Raw genomic sequence first — 18,078 nt, forward strand, 5'->3', positions numbered from 1 at the left:
GGTGGGTGGGTGAGTGGGTGGGTGGGTGAGTGAGTGAGTGAGTGAGTGGGTGGGTGGGTGGGTGAGTGGGTGGGTGGTGGGTGGGTGGGTGAGTGAGTGGGTGGTGGGTGGTGGGTGAGTGAGTGAGTGGGTGGGTGGGTGGGTGAGTGGGTGGGTGGGTGGGTGAGTGGGTGGGTGAGTGAGTGAGTGGGTGGGTGGGTGAGTGGGTGGGTGGGTGGGTGGGTGAGTGAGTGAGTGGGTGGGTGAGTGAGTGGGTGAGTGAGTGGGTGGGTGAGTGGGTGGGTGAGTGGGTGGGTGGGGTGGGTGAGTGGGTGGGTGAGTGGGTGAGTGGGTGAGTGAGTGAGTGGGTGGGTGAGTGGGTGGGTGGGTGAGTGAGTGGGTGAGTGGGTGGGTGAGTGGAGTGGGGTGGGTGGGTGGGTGAGTGAGTGGGTGGGTGGGTGAGTGGGTGGGTGGGTGGTTGAGTGGGTGGGTGGGTGAGTGAGTGGGTGAGTGGGTGGGTGAGTGAGTGGGTGGGTGAGTGAGTGGGTGGGTGGGTGAGTGGATGGGTGGGTGGGTGAGTGAGTGGGTGGGTGAGTGAGTGAGTGAGTGAGTGAGTGGGTGAGTGAGTGGGTGGGTGGGTGAGTGGGTGGGTGAGTGAGTGGGTGAGTGGGTGAGTGGGTGGGGTGAGTGGGTGAGTGGGTGGGTGAGTGGGTGAGTGGGTGAGTGAGTGGGTGGGGTGAGTGGGTGGGTGGGTGGGTGAGTGAGTGGGTGAGTGGGTGGGTGAGTGGGTGAGTGAGTGGGTGAGTGGGTGAGTGGGTGGGTGAGTGAGTGGGTGAGTGGGTGGGTGAGTGGGTGGGTGAGTGGGTGAGTGGGTGGGTGAGTGGGTGAGTGGAGTGGGTGGTGAGTGAGTGAGTGGGTGGGTGAGTGGGTGGTGAGTGGGTGGGTGAGTGGGTGGGTGAGTGGGTGGGTGAGTGGGTGAGTGAGTGGGTGAGTGGGTGAGTGTGTGGGTGGGTGAGTGGGTGGATGAGTGGGTGAGTGGGTGGGTGAGTGGGTGGGTGGGTGAGTGGGTGAGTGGGTGGGTGAGTGGGTGAGTGAGTGGGTGAGTGGGTGAGTGAGTGGGTGAGTGGGTGAGTGGGTGGGTGAGTGGGTGGGTGAGTGGGTGAGTGAGTGGGTGAGTGGGTGGGTGGGTGAGTGAGTGGGTGAGTGGGTGGGTGAGTGGGTGGGTGAGTGGGTGGGTGAGTGAGTGAGTGGGTGAGTGGGTGGGTGAGTGAGTGAGTGAGTGAGTGGGGTGAGTGGGTGAGTGGGTGGGTGAGTGGGTGGGTGGAGTGAGTGGGTGAGTGGGTGGGTGAGTGGGTGAGTGGGTGAGTGAGTGGGTGAGTGGGTGGAGTGAGTGGGTGGGTGAGTGGGTGAGTGGGTGGGTGAGTGGGTGGGTGAGTGGGTGAGTGGGTGGGTGAGTGGGTGAGTGGGTGAGTGGGTGGGTGAGTGGGTGAGTGGGTGAGTGAGTGGGTGAGTGGGTGAGTGAGGTGGGTGGGTGAGTGGGTGGGTGAGTGGGTGGGTGAGTGGGTGAGTGAGTGGGTGAGTGGGTGGAGTGGGTGGGTGAATGAGTGGGTGAGTGGGTGGGTGAGTGGGTGGGTGAGTGGGTGAGTGGGTGGGTGAGTGGGTGAGTGGGTGGGTGAGTGGGTGAGTGGGTGAGTGAGTGGGTGAGTGGGTGAGTGAGTGGGTGGGTGAGTGGGTGAGTGGGTGGGTGAGTGGGTGGGTGAGTGGGTGAGTGAGTGGGTGAGTGGGTGGGTGAGTGGGGTGGGTGAGTGGGTGTGGTGGGTGAGTGGGTGAGTGGTGGTGGGTGAGTGGGTGGGTGAGTGGGTGGGTTAGTGGGTGAGTGAGTGAGTGAGTGGGTGAGTGAGTGGGTGGGTGGGTGGGTGATGTGAGTGGGTGGGTGGGTGAGGTGAGTGGGTGGGTGAGTGGGTGAGTGGGTGGGTGAGTGGGTGGGTGGGTGAGTGGGTGGTGAATGGGTGAGTGGGTGAGTGAGTGGTGTGAGTGGTGTGAGTGGGTGGGGTGAGTGGGTGGGTGAGTGGGTGAGTGGGTGGGTGGGTGAGTGAGTGAGTGGGTGAGTGAGTGAGTGAGTGGGTGGGTGAGTGGGTGGGTGAGTGGGTGGAGTGGGTGGGTGGGTGAGTGAGTTGGTGAGTGAGTGAGTGGGTGAGTGGGTGGGTGAGTGGGTGAGTGGGTGGGGTGGGTGAGTGAGTGAGTGGGTGGGTGAGTGGGTGAGTGGGTGGGTGAGTGGGGTGGGTGAGTGGGTGAGTGAGTGGGTGAGTGGGTGGGTGAGTGGGTGGGTGAGTGGAGTGGGTGAGTGGGTGAGTGGGTGAGGTGAGTGGGTGAGTGGGTGGGTGAGTGGGTGGTGTGAGTGGGTGAGTGGGTGGGTGAGTGGGTGAGTGGGTGAGTGGGTGGGTGAGTGGGTGAGTGGGTGAGTGAGTGGGTGAGTGGGTGAGTGAGTGGGTGAGTGGGTGAGTGGGTGGGTGAGTGGGTGGGTGAGTGGGTGAGTGAGTGGGTGAGTGGGTGGGTGAGTGGGTGGGTGAGTGGGTTTGGGTGGGTGAGTGGGTGAGTGGGTGAGTGAGTGGGTGAGTGGGTGGGTGAGTGGGTGGGTGAGTGGGTGTGAGTGGTGGTGAGTGGGTGTTGGGTGGGTGAGTGAGTGGGTGAGTGGGTGAGTGAGTGGGTGGGTGAGTGGGTGAGTGGGTGGGTGAGTGGGTGGGTGGGTGAGTGGGTGATGGGTGAGTGGGTGAGTGAGTGGGTGAGTGGGTGAGTGGGTGGGTGAGTGGGTGGGTGAGTGGGTGAGTGGGTGGTGGGTGAGTGAGTGGGTGAGTGGGTGAGTGGGTGGGTGAGTGGGTGAGTGGGTGAGTGGGTGGGTGAGTGGGTGAGTGGGTGAGTGAGTGGGTGAGTGGGTGAGGTGAGTGGGTGCGTGAGTGGGTGAGTGGGTGGGTGAGTGGGTGGTGAGTGGGTGAGTGAGTGGGTGAGTGGGTGGGTGGGTGGGGGTGGGTGGGTGAATGAGTGGGTGAGTGGGTGGGTGAGTGGGTGAGTGGGTGGGTGAGTGGGTGAGTGGGTGAGTGGGTGGGTGAGTGGGTGAGTGGGTGAGTGAGTGGGTGAGTGGGTGAGTGAGTGGGTGGGTGAGTGGGTGAGTGGGTGGGTGAGTGGGTGGGTGAGTGGGTGAGTGAGTGGGTGAGTGGGTGGGTGAGTGGGTGGGTGAGTGGGTTTGGTGGGTGAGTGGGTGAGTGGGTGAGTGAGTGGGTGAGTGGGTGGGTGAGTGGGTGGGTGAGTGGGTGAGTGAGTGAGTGAGTGAGTGGGTGAGTGGGTGGGTGGGTGAGTGAGTGGGGTGAGTGGGTGGGTGAGTGGGTGGGTGAGTGGGTGAGTGAGTGAGTGAGTGGGTGAGTGGGTGGGTGGGTGGGTGAGTGAGTGGGTGGGTGGGTGAGTGAGTGGGTGGGTGAGTGGGTGAGTGGGTGGGTGAGTGGGTGGGTGGGTGAGTGGGTGAATGGGTGAGTGGGTGAGTGAGTGGGTGAGTGGGTGAGTGGGTGGGTGAGTGGGTGGGTGAGTGGGTGAGTGGGTGGGTGGGTGAGTGAGTGGGTGAGTGGGTGAGTGGGTGGGTGAGTGGGTGAGTGGGTGGGTGAGTGGGTGAGTGGGTGAGTGAGTGGGTGAGTGGGTGAGTGAGTGGGTGCGTGAGTGGGTGAGTGGGTGGGTGAGTGGGTGGGTGAGTGGGTGAGTGAGTGGGTGAGTGGGTGGGTGGGTGGGTGGGTGAATGAGTGGGTGAGTGGGTGGGTGAGTGGGTGAGTGGGTGGGTGAGTGGGTGAGTGGGTGAGTGGGTGGGTGAGTGTGGGTGAGTGGGTGAGTGAGTGGGTGAGTGGGTGAGTGAGTGGGTGGGTGAGTGGGTGAGTGGGTGGGTGAGTGGGTGGGTGAGTGGGTGAGTGAGTGGGTGAGTGGGTGGGTGAGTGGGTGGGTGAGTGGGTTTGGTGGGTGAGTGGGTGAGTGGGTGAGTGAGTGGGTGAGTGGGTGGGTGAGTGGGTGGGTGAGTGGGTGAGTGAGTGAGTGAGTGAGTGGGTGAGTGGGTGGGTGGGTGAGTGAGTGGGTGGGTGGGTGAGTGAGTGGGTGGGTGAGTGGGTGAGTGGGTGGGTGAGTGGGTGGGTGGGTGAGCGGGTGAATGGGTGAGTGGGTGAGTGAGTGGGTGAGTGGGTGAGTGGGTGGGTGAGTGGGTGGGTGAGTGGGTGAGTGGGTGGGTGGGTGAGTGAGTGGGTGAGTGGGTGAGTGAGTGAGTGGGTGGGTGAGTGGGTGGGTGAGTGGGTGAGTGGGTGGGTGGGTGAGTGAGTTGGTGAGTGAGTGAGTGGGTGAGTGGGTGGGTGAGTGGGTGAGTGGGTGGGTGGGTGGGTGAGTGAGTGAGTGGGTGGGTGAGTGGGTGAGTGGGTGGGTGAGTGGGTGGGTGAGTGGGTGAGTGAGTGGGTGAGTGGGTGGGTGAGTGGGTGGGTGAGTGGGTGAGTGGGTGAATGGGTGAGTGAGTGGGTGAGTGGGTGGGTGAGTGGGTGGGTGAGTGGGTGAGTGAGTGAGTGAGTGGGTGAGTGGGTGGGTGAGTAGGTGGGTGAGTGAATGGGAGAGTGAGCGAGTGGGTGTGTTGTAACATGCAGTGCGGTGGTGGTGGTTAAACTCGGTGTGTTGGTGGTGGTTGGGGCAGCGGTGGTGTAGCGGTGAGCGCGCTCCGCTACGAACCTGGCGACCCGAGTTCGATTCCCGCTCACGGCTAACACCAGTGACGATTATCTGAACCGGTCCTGGGCCTCCCCTAGGTCGACTCAGTGTGGTGGTGGTGGTGGTGGTGGAACACAGTGTGGTGGTGGTGGTTGTTGAACACAGTGTGGTGGTGGTGATCGTTGTTGAACACAGTGTGGTGGTGGTGGTGGTTGAACACAGTGTGGTGGTGGTGGTTGTTGAACACTGTGGTGGTGGTGGTTGAACACAGTGTGGTGGTGGTGGTGGTGGTGGTTGAACACAGTGTGGTGGTGGTGGTGTTGGTGGTTGTTGAACACAGTGTGGTGGTGGTGGTGGTTGAACACAGTGTGGTGGTGGTGATGGTTGTTGAACACAGTGTGGTGGTGGTGGTGGTTGAACACAGTGTGGTGGTGGTGGTGTTGGTGGTTGTTGAACACAGTGTGGTGGTGGTGGTTGAACACAGTGTGGTGGTGGTGGTTGTTGTTGAACACAGTGTGGTTGTGGTGGTGGTTGAACACAGTGTGGTGGTGGTGGTTGAACACAGTGTGGTGGTGGTGGTTGAACACAGTGTGGTGGTGGTTGTTGAAAACAGTGTGGATCAGGCGACAGCTTGCTAGACCCGATTCCTCAATCGGGGTAGAGGAATCAGCGAGTGAATTTCACGGGAACAAGACAGTAACCAGGGCAGCAGCGATAAAAGAGTGATAAGGAAGCTCCTGCCCGCCGATGAGTGAACGAGTGGCAATCTGAATGATTAATGTTCAAACATTGTGAATAGAGTGAAGCATTGCAGGTGATTGTATTGAGTGTTGTGGGTGTAGACACACACACGACCATGCCGACGCACAATCACACACACATTACACACGTACTACAAAATACAAAGATCCCCCGTATAGCCTCAACAGACTGTTGGGGCAAGTGCTGTTAGCGAGCACCGATGAAGACCGGAACGGTACACGAGGGGGTGGGTGGCCACCACAACGCCCGACCGCCTTTGTCACTCTAGTGGCGATATTTACACACCGCACCACATACTCATTTGAGACTGAGTCATCCTAGAGGAGGCCCAGGACTGGTTCATATAATCTTCATTGGTGTTTGGCCGTGAGCGGGAATCGAACTCACCGGGTTCATAGTGCAGAGAGCAAACCACTCCACTACCGCTCCCCACTTTGTCTACTTACTACGCATAGTGCACACACACCTAGTACACACACACTACACACACACACTACACACACACACTACACACACCTAGTACACACACCTAGTACACACACACTACGCATAGTACACACACCTAGTACACACACACTACACACACACACTACGCATAGTACACACACACACTACACCTAGTACACACACCTAGTACACACACACACTACACACACACACACACCTAGTACACACACCTAGTACACACACTACACACACACACTACGCATAGTACACACACACACTACGCATAGTACACACACACACTACACACACACACTACACACACACACCTAGTACACACACTACACACACACACTACACACACACACTACGCATAGTACACACACACACTACGCATAGTACACACACACACTACACACACACACTACACACACACACACACCTAGTACACACACCTAGTACACACACTACACACACACACTACGCATAGTACACACACCTAGTACACACACACACACTACACACACTACACACACTACACACACACACTACGCATAGTACACACACCTAGTACACACACACACACTACACACACTACACACACTACACACACTACACACACACACTACACATAGTACACACACACACTACGCATAGTACACACACCTAGTACACACACACACACTACACACACTACACACACTACACACACACACTACACACACTACACATAGTACACACACACCTAGTACACACACACACTACACACACACATACTACACACACACACCACACACACACCACACACACACTACACACACACATATTATACTACACACACATACTACACACACATACTCCACATACACCTATTACACACACATTACACACACTACACACACATACATACTGTACTACATACTACACACACACACCTGGATGAACATGCATGTGTCTGTACATACAGCACAATGACAGACACAGTTGCACACTCAGGGATTCACTCCCCACTCACTATCTGCCGTGTCGCTCTCGGCCTGGATTCGTCGGCGTATGGGCGAGCCAGGGCTCGTGGCGAGAGGGATACTGGGTGTGGAGTGCCGGGTGCGGCAATATTGTTCGTGTCTCTGACCTGGTTGCAATTAAGCCCCGCAAATACAAATAGAATACACCCTCGTGTCAGCCAACACATGCGCAAACGTTTAAATACACACACACACATGTATATGTACACATTTACATTATATTACATTTCATGTTACAGCCGATCGATACATATTGTGTTGATTGGCTGTAACATCAGCAGACATTACATCAATACAAATAGACTCATCCATCGTGCTCATTGCGCACAGCACGTCTCCGCGTCTGCACGTGACGCGCTGCCCCCCAGGCCATCCGAGTTCGGTCAACATCGGGGGGTGAGAATGTGACATCTCAGAACCGGTCCTAGCCGCCCCCCACCCCTTCTCTTCGGCAACCCACACTGACCAGCGTGGTGAAGTATGGTCGAACAAACACCACGGCCGACACGGTGAGAGGAAGTGCCGTCATCCAGCAGTGGATTGAGACAGAGAGCTGTGGATTATGGACATCCACATTGAACACAGATGGTGCATGCGTGTGTGATGTGTATAGACGGGCGTGCATGAGTGATGGTGCATTCTAGTGATGTTCTAGAAGGCTGAGAGCGCACGCACATCTCGCTTGGAACGTCCCGAGCCTTTGCTGATCACGCTGCGGCGTCGCGCTCCACGGGAGGCGAATTACTCGGTCCACCGATGCTGCTGCTCGCGGCTCGCGTGAGCAGCAGCGGCCGCCTTTGTCTCCCCAAGTGCTGATAATCACACGCGGCGCCGGGTAAGTTTTTCAAAGCGACGTCGACGATGAAGCGAAGCCACGAAGCGGCTCGCAAGTCGCTCGCCACTCAAGTGGCCCGTCATGAGCAATGGCAGCTCGAGACGCCGAGTCCGTGACGCGCTCACCACTGCTCCACCGCTCCACCACACACACACACACACCCCCTTCCCCACACACACACACACACACCCCGCTCCCCACACACACACACCACCCCACACACACCACCCCACACACACCACCACACACACACACACCACCCCACACACACACACACACCCCGCTCACCACACACACACCCCGCTCCCCACACACACACACACACCCCACTCACCACACACACACACACACACCCCGCTCCCCACACACACACACACACACCACCCCACACACACTACACACACCACCCCACACACACTACACACACACCACCCCACACACACTACACACCACCCCACACACACCACCCCACACGCACCACCCCACACACACCACCCCACACACACCACCCCACACGGACCACCCCACACACACCACCCCACACACACCACCCCACACGGACCACCCCACACACACCACCCCACACACACTACACACACACCACCCCACACACCGCCCCACACGGACCACCCCCAACGTACGCGCTCCTCGCTTCGCCGGCCCTTGACCCGAACCGCGTCTCGAGGTGAACCATAAACACGTCGCGTGATGATTCGTGAATCCGGGGAGCGGTGGCGCAGTGGTTTAGCACTGCGCTAAAAATCAGAGTTCGATTGCTGCGCACGGCCAACATCAGTGGCGGAGATCTGAAACGGACACGGGCCTCCGCTAGATCGACTCAGCCTCAAACGAGCACCTGGTTCTGCGCGGTGACATCAGCGCTGCCGGAGACGATCGCGCGTGCTGGTCACCCAACCCCGTTGCACGTCGCCTCGGCCTTCAAAGATGCTCGCGGACAGCACTTGCCCCAACAACCTGTTGAAGGCTATACGGGGAATCTTTGTACAAAGACAACGATACACCGTATAGCCTGACCAGACTGCAGGGGCAAGTGCTGTTAGCGAGCACCTATGAAGGCTGGCACGGCACACGAGGGGTGGGTGGCCAACACCGCGCCCGGCCGCCTTTGTCTCCCCAAGGGGTGATGTTCACACACGGCACCGGGTACTCGTCTCACGCGTGCTGGACCCAGCAGGGACAGAGGAGGCCGCGTCCTCGCAGCCGCGGCGTTGTGACGGCTGCGCGTCTCCGTGCAAGGAACTCTAGGACCCGATTGACGTCAGGGACCCCCTCAGAGACCCCCGTCAGGGACCCCCGACAGAGACCCCCGTCAGGGACCCCCGTCAGGGACCCCCGTCAGAGACCCCCGTCAGGGACCCCCGTCAGAGACCCCCCTCAGAGACCCCCGTCAGGGACCCCCGTCAGGGACCCCCGTCAGAGACCCCCGTCAGAGACCCCCGTCAGGGACCCCCGTCAGGGACCCCCGTCAGAGACCCCCGTCAGGGACCCTTCAGGGACCCCCGTCAGGGACCCCCTCAGAGACCCCCGTCAGGGACCCCCGTCAGGGACCCCTCAGGGACCCCGTCAGGGACCCCCTCAGAGACCCCCGTCAGGGACCCCCGTCAGGGACCCCTCAGAGACCCCCGTCAGAGACCCCTGTTGGTGACCCCTGCTGGTGACCCCTGTCGGCTCCCACTTCGCGGCACCAACTCGCCCAGTTCCGCGCTTCAGACGTTTTTATTCTGCAACGTTTGTTTGTCGCATTCTACAACATATTGCTGCTGCTGCTGTTGCTTCTGTTGCTGCTGTTGCTGCTGCTGCTGCTCCTGCTGCTGCTTGCTGCTGCTGCTGCTGCTGTTGCTGCTGTTGCTTCTGTAATTGTTCCTTACTCCAGAATGTCTTCGCTATTACAATATTTGATTTGAAGACATTAAAAGTCGGCATTTCAATTTGAGCCCAATGCTCTGTCCCGATGCGGACACAACTCTGGCCGTGCCGCGTATCGCTCTGGAACCCGGTGGCTCTTCTGGTGTTCACGACTCTGTGCTGATGGAGCTCTGGAGCTCGATGGCTCTTCTGGTGTTCACGACTCTGTGCTGATGGAACTCCGGAACTCGGTGGCTGTCCAGCGGTTAAGCAAAGTGTCTCCTGTCTCTGCGTCCCACGGGTCGTGCTCTCCACTCTGGAGCCATGCGGCGACTGCTGTGAGCTCGACTCAGGTCTCGACAAAGAGTCCCGGTCTCTGCGGCCTCCCTCGCCTGGTCGCAGATGAAGAGACGAACCGGTGCGATATCGACAAACCCCTGTCTCGCGATGCGCGTGGCTGCGTCTCTCTCTGTGGCTGCGTCTCTCTCTCTCTCTCCGTGGCGATGTCGCTGGACCGCTGGAGGTCCCAAGTGTCAAGGCGACGATGCTGCTGCGTGGCGGCCAGGCTCGAGAGAGATACCAGGATGGGAGTCTCGCTTGCAATAGTGAGTGACCTGGTTCACCACAAAGACGAAAGCAAAACGAACACAATGAAATGACAACCATGGAGCAAAGAGAGACCAGAGCACAGAGGAGGAGGAAGAGGCGCGAGTCTCGATCGTAGCCGCAGCCCGCGGTGCCCATCGCGTGACTTGGACTACGCGGATCGCGTTCTGTGCATTCGCAATATTTCATGTTATACGAACTACACCATCATGGAGGCGCGCGTGCTATACATGGCATATTGTGTACGCATGTTACAATAGCGGATGCCCGTGGCGAATATCTGAACCGGTCCTGGGGCTCCACGAGGTCTATGCAGCCTTAAATGAGTTCCTGGTGCGGTGTGAACATCGTCACTGGGGAGACAAAGGCGGTCGGGTGTGGTGCTGGCCACCCACCCCTCGTTTGCCGTACAGGCCATCATAGGTGCTACTCGCTAACAGCACTTGCCCCAACAGTCTGTTAAAGGCTACACGGGGGATCTGTGTGTGTGTCTGTGTGTCTGTCTGTGTGTCTGTGTGTGTCTGTGTGTGTCTGTGTGCGATGTGTCTGTGTGTGTGTGTCTGTGTGTCTGTGTGTGTCTGTGTGTGTCTGTGTGCGTGTGTGTGTCTGTGTGTGTCTGTGTGTTTGTGTCTGTGTGTGTGTCTTTGTGTGTGTGTCTGTGTGTGTGTCTGTGTGTGTCTGTGTGTGTGTCTGTGTGTGTGTCTGTGTGTGTGTGTGCCTGTGTGTGTGTGTCTGTGTGTGTGTCTGTGTGTGTGTGATTGACTGTGAAGATCATGGAGATGACTGCGTGGAGGACAGCGTCGCGCGTTCACTGAAGTGGCGCTCGGTAGAGGCGCGTTCTTACATTGCGTGAACAGCCGAGTTCACTGGCGTCAAGGTAACTCTGGGTAGGTTAACTGCAGCCGAGTTAACTAGTGTCAAGGTAACTCTGGGTAGGTTAACTGCAGCCGAGTTAACTGGCGTCAAGGTAACTCTGGGTAGGTTAACTGCAGTCGAGTTAACTGAAGTAGCATTGAACGGAGCTGCATTAACTGCAGTCGCATGGAGTCAAATCGGCGGAGCGGTGGCGCAGTGGTTAGCGCACTTCGTTAGGAAAATTGGCGTCGCGATTTCGAATCGCGATCACGGCTCCTCACAGTGTCCCTGCAGCACACACGCGAGAACACGCACACCTGCACACCTGCGTGTTCACGTGAACACGGGTGCACACGTGTGTTTGTCCGGTATACGTGTCTGTGTATGTGTGAGTTGACGCATGCGTGTACATGTGTGTACACGCGTGTGTCTACTCAGCTTCAGATGAGTACCTGGTGCGGTGTGTAAACACCATCCGCACTGGGGAGACAAAGGCGGCCGGGCCTAGTGCTGGCCACCCACCCCCAGCAGTCTGTTGAAGGCTATACGGGAGATCTTCGTCTTGTATATGTGTGTGTATGTATATATGCAGTGGGGAGCGGTGGCGCAGTTGTTAGCGCACTGCGCTACGAACGCGGTGACCCGAGTTTGTTTCCACGCTCACGGCCACCATCAGTCACGATTATCTGAACCCGCCCTGGGCCTCCCCTATGTTGACTCAGCCTTAAATGAGTTCCTGGTGTGGTGTGTAAACACTTAACAAGGGAGACAAAGACGCCCCTTCATAGGTGCACACTAACAGCACTTGTCCCAAAAGTCTATGAAGACTATAGGGGGGATCCTTGTCTTTGTGTGTACCCCTATGTAGCAGATCGACAAAGCCACCAACACATTGTGGTGGCTAAGGTGAATATTCATCTCTATTCAACATGCACCATTAGATGTATCTTTTGTTCAATTTGTGACATGTTAACTATCACCAGAGTAATCAGCCTTGACCTTGCATCTAGACGTGTATACTTACGACACCTCACGTACCGCACGCACACACACAGCAACACACGTGTGCGTGGTGCCGCTGTGTAAGCGCATGTCTTGGTCTTGTGGCGTCGTAAGCATCAGAAGCCCTGGTCTATCCACTGCTGGATGAAGGCCTCCCCAAGCCGTGGACCATCTCTCTCGCAACGATCCGCCTCGCTCCCGCACACGAGCTGATTTAATCGCTCCATCTCCTCGGCGGCGTCCTTCTCGAGCGCGTTCCGTGCCCGGCTCGTACCGCTGATGCTGCAGGGAGCCGGCGCGGTGCGGCCATCAGCCGTAGCGAGACCCTCCACGGTACGCGGACGCCTCGGCCCACCGATGCTGCTGCTGCTGCCCTGAGACCGGCAGAAGCCACTCCGCTCTGTAACCCTTCGGGAACACCATCAGCCAGTCACGCTCTTCTGTTGCGCACGGTAAGTATACACATGGACTTAACATTCCCCGTGTGGCCTTTGCCAGACTGTTGGGACAAGTGCTGCTAGCGAGCAGAGATTCAGAGCGGCGCCCGAGTGGGCGGTGTGGCCACAACCACGCCCGGCCGTCTTTGTCTCCCAGCGCTCGTCTTGACACAGCGCACCGACACGTCGTCATTGAAGGTCGGGTCGATCTGAGCCCAATTTGAATATTGTGGGTTTCGCAGTTTTACGGAAATATGTTTTATTCTACAGTACATCAGTGCTGCATTTAATCTCTCTCGCCCTTTGAGAACATCATTCGAATTTAGTTCATATCTGTCGTTTGTACTGATACGTGCACATGCTGTGTGTACAGGTGTGCACGTATGTGCAGGTATGCACTGGTATGTATATGTGTGTGTGTCAGTGTGTGCACGTATTTGCGCTTGCGGAGAGCGGTGGTAGTTGTGCTACGAACATGGAAACCCCGAGTAACATTCCCGCTCACGGCCAACATCCGCGACGCATATCGAAACCCGTCCTGTGCCATCATTAGGTCGACTCAGTGTGAAATTAGTGCCTGGGGAGACAAAGGCGGCCCGATGTTGCTCTTGCCACCCACCCCTCGTGTGCCGTGGCAGCCCTATTAGGTGTTACTCGCTAATAGCACTTGCCCCAACAGTCCGTTGAGGCTACATAGGTGATCTTTGACTTTCCCGTGCTCTGTACGTGTGAACGTCCACGCGGTGTGTGACCCATCACGCCGTGGCTCCTCTCGTCCGGGGCTCCTTGTCGTGATTCCGACTCCAAATCCGAGCACCTTAGCCGGGTAAGGGAGGGGGGCAAAGGTGGTGCGGGTTGAGGGGGCGGGGGGCACGAAGGGGCTGGGCAGGGGGTGTGGGCGGCTGGCGAGTGATGGACTCGGGACCCCCCCCGCCCCGAGCGGATGCGGCGGCGGCGGCCGAGGAGGCATCGCCCCCCCCCGCGTCCCCGCGACGCCTCGCGCCCCCCCCCCCCCCCACAGCGACTCCAGTCTCGCGTGGCCCACGTGACAACTCGAATTGGTCGGCTGTGTGGCCGGGTGGTGGAGGGTTGTCGTTGAACATGCGCATTGTACTCTGCACAAAGATCTCATCCAAACAGAACCGAACTGTGGATGGCGAGCATCGGCCGTGGCAGACTCAGGGTAAAGTGAATCCTTAGATCCGCTGAGATTCTCAACAGATCCGTCAACAACGCAGCCCCAGAGGGAGAACCACTCCACGCAGGGCCGCGTTGTTTCAGTTGCCGAGTTTCTCTCCTCGAGCCGTTTCTCGCAGTGCTTTTCATTCAACCTCACAGACCTGTGGGTGGCGGTGGCGCAGCGGTTAGCGCACTGCGCTACAAAACCGGCAGTGACCAACCTGCTGCTTCTGCCGATGACACACTGAATGTCGAAACCGGTGCAGGGGTTGCTTTGCCTCATCGAACCAATTCTTTCCAAGAAGGAAGCTGTGTGTGTGACTGGTGGGATGTATACACACATACGTGTATATGCTCACGTGGAGGGATGGACATTGGAAGGAGGAGGCAGCATCTGTTGAGTGATCAGCCGAGCGTACGTGTGACCGTCCAACAACATTCGTAGCGGGAGAAACCTTCATCCAGCAGTTGATAAATCATGGCTGGTGATGTCGACGATGATACAGATTTTGATGTAGATGATGGTTATGATTATTATACTGATGATGAAACCGAATAAAGTGACCGTAATACAATTAAAAATAATCTATGCCTCAAGTTTCTTGGCTGGCTGCTGGCTGGGCGCCTCTCCACCCCAACAGTAACTCTTATTCTTGGTTCTTTCGGTAAAGTCACGTAGAAGGGAAACACAATAAAATAATGAAAAGAAAACAATAAAATAGTTTTTCCCTTCTACGTGACTTTACCGAAAAAGCAAAAAATATGAATCCCTGCAGTCACGAAAGCTTTACATCGAAAAGTAACTCTCTTGTTGTTGTTGTTAGTGGCTGCTGCGAGCCGTCGCCACCGACACTAGCTGGGTAACTGGTGACACGGGATTGTTCGTGTAACGAATACACATTGCATTGACACGACGGAAGAATACGTTGATAAACATGTAGCGATAATAATAATAAGTAGCTACACCGAACAAGTGGGACTAATGAACACAGAAGAGTGCCTCAGGTTCATTTAAAAATCTCTCCAAATAAAAACATTGTACTCCGATTATAATCGATAATTATCAATGTATTTCTTCGTCAGAATATTCTGTAAATTCTAGAGAATATAAATTTTAAAAACCTCAAAATACTGTACATATTATCGTGGCATTTCATTATGACATTAAACAATGTATTTTGAGTGCTCCGATTGGAGAGACGGACAGCTGCTTCTGAGTTCCCATTGCAGAGAGTCGGACTTTCTGCTTGGGATCGTGACCACGATGGCGATGCCTGGAGCAACGCAAGCCTCTTGACGCGATGACGAGATGTTAACTTGCTCGCCTGGTATAGAGGAGGTCGTAGGTTCGACCCCGTGCCGGATTAAGCGAGTGCGGGGCCTATAGCATACCTTATAAAGGGGCCCTAAATAAATAAATAACACGTAAATACTAAAACACAATTTTTTTACTTGCACAGTAAAGTAATTGTATTTTTTAATTTGCTATACAGCCAGATAATATGATAACCTTAAACACCCAGTCGTTCATAACAGCTGAAGGCGGTATAGTACTATAGTAATAGAGCAAGTGTAGAATCACTAAACCGGAATTGATATCTTGAAAGCACTTAGCGTGGGGCCCTTGAAAGTGCGGGGCCCGTAGCATTCGTAGCGACTTGTGCTCCTGGGATAATCCAGCACTGGTTCGATCCCGACCCTGACGCCTGCTGTATATTTGCAATTTGCGTGTTCTCCCCGTGGTCGCGTGGATTTTTCTCCGGTTTCTCCGGGTTTCCCCTCCACATTTAGAAACGTGCGTCTAAGAGGGGTTAGCTGCTAGGCATTCCCACGTGACCAGGCGCTTCGTCGGACTTTCATTTGTGGCCAGGTCGCTTCTGAAAAAGAACTCTGTAGCTGTGGACCTGACCCGGTAAAATTAAAAAAAATAGTTTAGTTTACAGTTTTAGTTTACGATGATTCAGATTGACGATGATCTTGATGTCGATGATGGTAATGATGGTGACCATGATATAAATGATGATGATCGTGACGATTATTGCCGTGGATGTAAAAGCGCCGATGTGAAGCCGATTCGTCCTGCAGCCCGGGAGAGAAAGATGCAAAGATCCCCCGTATAGCCTTTACCATCCTGTTGGGGCAAGGGCTAGCAACGAGCGCCTATGAAGGCGGGCAGGGCACACGAGGAGACGGTGTGGCTAGGACCATGCCCCGCCGCCTTTGTCTTCTCAGTGCTCTCGGCCAACACTGGTGGCAACATCTAAACCGATCCTGGGCCTCCCCTAGGTCGACTCAGCCTAAAATGAGTACCTGGTGCGATGTGTACAACATTACAACTGGGGAGATAAAGGCGACCGGGTAGTGGTGCTGGCCACCAATCCCTGCCACGTACCGTGCCGACCTTCACACATTGATATTGAAACCCCATTTCCTGAGAACCGCCTTCTGTGTTTAGTTTGTTGTCCTTCCCCCGCACCTCCGATTAGCACGGTCGGTTACGTACAGTGCGAAAGAAGTTCAACGTACATGCATACATAGGTGCTGCTCGCTAACAGCACTTGTCCCAACAGCCTGTTAAGGCTGTACGGGGGATCTGTGTCTTTGTGTGTGCTCGTCATCACGTGCTTGCTGTGCTCGAGAGGGGATCGCTCAGGTGCAAGACCCTCACCAACACCCTCACCAACACCCTCACCGACACCCTCACAACAACCTCACCAACACCCTCACCGACATCCTCACCGACACCCTCACCAACACCCTCACCGACACCCTCACCAACACCCTCACCGACACCCTCACCAACACCCTCACCAACATCCTTCCTCTGCAGCTTGCCTCTCACCCGCTCACCACCACCATCACCTCCTCGCTACCTCCTCACAACCACCCCCACCGCCCCCACCGCCCCCACCACCCCCACCACCCCCCACCACCCCCCACCACCCCCACCACCCCCCACCACCCCCCACCACCCCCACCACCCCCCACCACCCCCACCACCCCCCACCACCCCCCACCACCCCCCACCACCCCCCACCACCCCTCACCACCCCCCACCACCCCCCACCACCCCCACCTACCCCCCACCACCCCTCACCACCCCCCACCACCCCCCACCACCCCCCACCACCCCTCACCACCCCTCACCACCCCCCACCACCCCCCACCACCCCCCACCACCCCCACCACCCCCCACCACCCCCCACCACCCCCCACCACCCCCCACCACCCCCCACCACCCCCCACCACCCCCCACCACCCCCACCACCCCCCACCACCCCCCACCACCCCCCACCACCCCCCACCACCCCCCACCACCCCCCACCACCCCCCACCACCCCCCACCACCCCCCACCACCCCCCACCACCCCCCACCACCCCCACCACCCCCCACCACCCCCACCACCCCCCACCACCCCCACCACCCCCCACCACCCCCCACCACCCCCCACCACCCCCCACCACCCCCACCACCCCCCACCACCCCCCACCACCCCCACCACCCCCCACCACCCCCACCACCCCCACCACCCCCCACCACCCCCCACCACCCCCCACCACCCCCCACCACCCCTCACCACCCCCCACCACCCCCCACCACCCCCCACCACCTCCCACCACCCCCCACCACCCCCCACCACCCCCCACCACCCCCCACCTACCCCCCACCACCCCTCACCACCCCCCACCACCCCCACCACCCCCCACCACCCCCTCACCACCCCTCACCACCCCCCACCACCCCCCACCACCCCCCACCACCCCCCACCACCCCCCACCACCCCCCACCACCCCCCACCACCCCCCACCACCCCCCACCACCCCCCACCACCCCCCACCACCCCCCACCACCCCCCACCACCCCCCACCACCCCCCACCACCCCCCACCACCCCCCACCACCCCCCACCACCCCCCACCACCCCCCACCACCCCCCACCACCCCCCACCACCCCCCACCACCCCCCACCACCCCCCACCACCCCCCACCACCCCCCACCACCCCCCACCACCCCCCACCACCCCCACCACCCCCCACCACCCCCACCACCCCCCACCACCCCCACCACCCCCCACCACCCCCCCACCACCCCCACCACCCCCCACCACCCCCCACCACCCCCCACCACCCCTCACCGCCGGCTGGCGCGGTGTCGATCGACTCGACTCCTCGCCCGCTCGCGTGGCGGCGGCAGGAGCGTGAGGAGCAGCAGGAAGGGCAGCGGGAAGGGCAGCGGAATCAGGAGCGTGAGGAGCAGTAGGAGCAGTAGGAGCATGAAGGAGGAGCATCATCATCAGCAACATGAAGGAGGAGCATCATCATCATCAGCAGCAGCATGGAGGAGGATCATCATCATCATCATCAGCAG

This window comes from Lampetra fluviatilis, chromosome 20 (genome assembly GCF_964198595.1).
Source record: "Lampetra fluviatilis chromosome 20, kcLamFluv1.1, whole genome shotgun sequence".
Classification (NCBI taxonomy): Eukaryota; Metazoa; Chordata; class Hyperoartia; order Petromyzontiformes; family Petromyzontidae; genus Lampetra; species Lampetra fluviatilis.